We start from the raw sequence: 4,969 nt of genomic DNA on the forward strand, positions 1-4,969 counted from the left end.
GCGGCCGGTGCCCGGCGCCCCGGCTCCCCCTCCCCGGGCCTGGGCTCCAGTTGTTCTTTCCACACGCGAGCGGCTTTGCCGAAAAAGTTGTAGCAAATGGTTAATTTGATTATTGCCACTATAGGCCAACTGCCTCAGCGGTCTTCCCCCACGCGTCTGGCTGGGGGCAGAGAAACCATCTCTAAGGAATAATCAAATCAAGGCGAAGTGTGGAAAAACCCCTTCTGATTTCCAGGCGACACAAATAGAATTAGAGCCTCCCGGTTGCCTCTCCCCCCCCCCCCCTTTTTTTTTTCTTCCAAAAGAGCCCTTTTGTCTCGGTCATAAATTCCGAGCCCGCCGGGCAGCGCGGGGAGCGCGCCGTGCGCGGCCGCGTACGCGCCGGCAGGGAGTGCGCGGGGCGGCGGGCAGAGCGGCGCAGCCGGGAGGGCCCAGGGGTGCTCGCCTGCCAGCGGGTGCCGGGGAGAAACACGCTCGAAGTGTAAAAGACACTTTTCTTTCCTATTCTTTGCCATTCACAGAGGAGATTCCCCCCCCCCTCCGCTCGTGGCCCCCCCTGGAAGTCAGAAGGAATGTTTGGAGGCCGGGAAACAAAACAGCAAACAAAATGCCATTGTGCTGGAGTGGCAATTCATGGGAAAGCGCTTGTCAGGCCCCTCATGCCTCACCCCGATGAGGCTGCTTTACCGCAGGCTAAACACAATAACATAGGGCTGAATAAAATATTAAATACCGACGAGGATTTCTTTTTGATTGCTTTATTTGGAGAGAAACGCCAAATCATCTCGCCGTAGAGGCGGCCCTGTGGTCGGTCCCTGGCGGTGCTTCGGGCTGAAAAGGGGGGTGTGTGGGGGGGGAGTTTTATTCTGACGGTCGGGAATGTCCTTGCTGTTCCCTGGCCTTCACCTGCACCCGGAGCCCGCAGCAAATCCCACCAGATCGCCGGTAGGAAGCGGGCGGCGGGGGCACAGACCTGCCCGCTGCCGGGGACACCTGGTGGCTTTCCCCGGCCCCAGGTCGCAAAGCGCCGCGACACCTCGCTGCCTTCGCCCCGACGGCTTTGCACCTGCACGGGGCGCAGCGCGGGGCCGGGGGAACTCCAGTTGCAGTGAAAATTTGTTTTCCTAATGTTTTTCCTTTCCCGTTTCCAGTGGCCGTTCAAAGTGCCCGGAGTGAGCCAGTGCTCCGCGCCGCCGGCCCTGCGCGGGTCGCCCGCGCCTCTCCGCGGGGGCGGCCTGGCAGGCGGTGCGCGAGGAGCGCTGCCGGGCTCTTGCATCGTGACCGTTCGGGATGGGAGGAATTGCGATCATTTTTGATTTTTTTTTTTTTTTTTTTTTTTTTTTTTTTGTAATTAAATTCAACTTTTTTTGCAGGGCGTCGCGCGGCGGGTAGCGGGCCGGCCGTGGCGTTCAAGCCGCCGCCAGCAGAGGGATCTGCGCGTTGCTTTTTCTCTCCGCGCTGCTGCCTCCGCGGCGAGAACATCTGCGGGGCTGGAGGAGACAGGGCGCTGGAGCAGACGCACAGATGTAAAAGTGACATCTGCTTGTGACAAAGGAGCGGCAATTAGATTAGGCGGGGAGGCCTTTCTGCAGTTAAAAAAAAAAAGAAAACACGAAGCAAAATACAAGCTGTAGACTATGCAAGCTGAGGATGTGAAAGGAGCACTCAGTGGGCAGCTGCTAGGACAACCAGGGCAACTCAAGGGTCCTGGGAGCAGAAATAGCCTTATGAGAGGGCTTCACTTTCCATCCAGAAGCAGAGATGTGACTGGTCCAAGCAAAGGGCAGCAGAGAGCAGTGCGCTGCTGTGATTGCTGCCACGCAACCACTGTCAGGGATGTCTTCAAGGGCTGCCACCCTGCTCCTTGGTGGGCTAGCCAAGGAGGTCTAGCTCTGGACACTTTTGTTCTTTCTTACCCCATGCAATAAATGCAGGAAGGTCCATAAAGCCAAAAGCCAGAAGGCCTGGCAATTGCTTGCCTTACAAACTGCCCCAATTTGGATCCACAAAAAAAGAACACAGGGTTAAGTCTGTCCATGTTTGGAAAACAGGACATAGAGCAAAGCTGAGCTCCTACACTCAGCTGCACCCAGGAAAGTCTTTAAGTACATTATGCTACCCTGCTTATCAAGGAAAGGCCTACCCCACATTTTTCCTATATTGTAGTCTTTACCTTCTGCTTGGTAAGCAATATTTTCACAGTTACATAATTATCAATACTGAATGTTACACTCTTTTTTTCAAAAAAAATCTAGTACTTTTTACATTCATGTATACTTTCTGCCCCCTGCAGAGCAGCACACAGGAGAAGGAGCAGTAGGGCTGCATATATTCCAGACTCTAGGCGAAACATGCTGTATTGAAGGGATAGCATATTGTGCTGTGCACTGAGGCAGATCTAACTGAACCTCTTCTAGGGCCTTGTATCTAAACTGGTTGAAATACACTCAAACCTTAAAAAAAAAAGACTTTGATTTCAGCTGAGTTTGATTTAGGCCTGTAGGTTTGAATAGCCTGTGGGACTGCAGCTTGCTTGTGCAAGTTGATCCTTACGTTTACTACAAAGACGTGAAGTGTGAGTGTGTCACCTTTGCTAGTATCTGGACTGAGGAACTAGAAGATTGAATCACAAAAATTGAGAGCCTCCTCATAAAATACAGGGAGTAAGATGAGGAGGAGTGCAGTAAAAATAACTTAAAAGAGAATTAAGAAAATCCTATTGGTAGAAAAAACTATATGTGTTTACCACAGCCAGAAAGTACCAGTCCATCTATCTCCCAGCAAGCATGGAAGCATAGTGAAGCATGACATTAATGAGTTACATAACAGGATCTATTTCATATCCAGTTGCAGAAATATATTTATGTATGCTGTCTAATGAAAATCATGCTTATGAGTCTTTTAAAGACTATGGTCTGGATATTGACTCCAGTTCTCTGATGGCCTTTAAACTGCTAGTAGCTGAGAAGAGTTGCCAAGGGAAGAGTCCTTCTATATGTGCTGTTTCTTCTGTTCTTTCTCTAAGCAATCATCACTGGCCACTATCAGACCTATGGCCTGGCCCAATTATGGCACTTTTACGTTTCTATGCCTGTTTGTGTCAATGAATCCAATGAGGTTGAATAAGGCAGTAAGAAAGATAGAAAGGTATGTTCTTCCCACAGTGAAAGATACAATTTATAAGTCAAGAGGTCATAGGAAAGTCAAAAAGGCCTCTTTTCTCAGAATAAGTAGCCAGTGATAAGGAGGCACGGTTTGGCAATCCTGAATTCCAGTCTGTAAGGACACACTGTGCCTTCAGGCATGGTGCTTCTAGCTCCCACCACAGGAGAATGGGCTAGCAGAAGTAAATACTGTTAAGCTAGTTAATCAAAGATCTTCTTTTTGGCTCTGCTGAGGTATACAACAGTATATATAAAAAACCTGTAATAAGTCCTGTTCAGTGCATAAGAGCAACAGGTCAAAATAGTGCTGCCTGCCTTAGAGATGGATGGCAAATAGCTAGTCTTAAACGATGAGCAAGAAACATTTAGTCAAAGGGGCTTTTGCTTGATGATGCAAACCAAGATCAAGAGTTTATTCAGATTTAAAGCATGGGCTCCATTCTTGATAATAGCTCTTGGGCTGTACCAGCTACTGAGGCTGGGGCTATAGCTGGATCACTGCTATTTGTGTGGATGCAGAAACAGGTAGTATCCCTATGGATCCAGCCTGGCTTACATTGCTCTGTGGTTCCTCTGCTTGTTTTGACTGATAAATAGTAAGAGTTTTAAAACATTCTTACTGAGAATAATTAGCTTGTTATAGTAGTGTTTTCCAATATTTTAAAATAAGTTATATTCAGATTAAGGATATTCAACCAGAATCTGACATAAAAATTACAAGGTCAGCAAATACTGTGAACTGCTAAAATGATCACCCAAACAAGTCAGATATAACTTCCAAATCAAATAATATCATATTCCCACTAGGCCACCCTTTCTTCCCATATCCATCCTCTTTATCTTCAAATATCTGCTGAGAGAGGAGAACTTTTCAGCAGGTTTTGAAACAAATGATCTAGAGGTACAGAGACATGTGTTTTATGGGCATTCAATGAAACAAACACCACCAGAAGCCATTGGCTATGGGCTGCAGTTAGAAGGGGCAATATGAGTATTATGGTATTGCGAACATGGTATTTCAGAACCGTTAGTCCATGCTCTTAGTTCATTTGGGGGCTTGGCACTTGACTACTATGTCAGCTGTGTTGTTTCTATAAGGCGACTTATCAAAGCCTTTCTGTATTTGCTCTGCCAATTCAATTTGCAAGTGATTCCAGATGCCTGATCCCAGGCACCTGTGCAAAGGAGGCACAGTATTGGCAGCAGTTCATTTTTAGCCCCCCCCCCCAAGAAAAAGTGTTCAAATCAATCAATCAATTAAATTACTACTGTTCAGCCCCAAGTGCTAGCGTGGAAAGCACAACGATGCCTTCCTGCTAATCACATACACTAGTGTTTTCATTTCATTGCAGTCAAAATGAATTCACAGGCTCTTTTATTGAAACTCAGGTTATATAAGGTCCATCTCTTCCTAAGGGAATACAAGAAGGGTGCTGGTGGAAAATTCAGACTTCAGTAGTCAGCCGCAGACCCCTTCTATCAGGATTTCAAAAGAGAGAGTAATAATGCTTGGAAAGTGTTGGCTGAAGAGGGAAAGCAATACAGAAGTCTGCATTTCTTGGAGACTACAGGAGGCAGAGCTGAACTTGAATGAAAACTAGGAGATGGAGATGTAAAATGTAAAATACATCTTTTTCATGCTGACCATGCTTTCATGCTTTTTCATATCTTCTATAAGGTGATTATGCTTGATGTGATAGAGCCTTAAATTAAGGGTAAAATATCTGGTTATGTTAATAGAGAATGGGAATGGGAATTAGCTTCAGATGAGAACAAGATTGCAGTTTTTACTAATACCTTTTTTG

This window comes from Rhea pennata, chromosome 4 (genome assembly GCF_028389875.1).
Source record: "Rhea pennata isolate bPtePen1 chromosome 4, bPtePen1.pri, whole genome shotgun sequence".
NCBI lineage: Eukaryota > Metazoa > Chordata > Aves > Rheiformes > Rheidae > Rhea > Rhea pennata.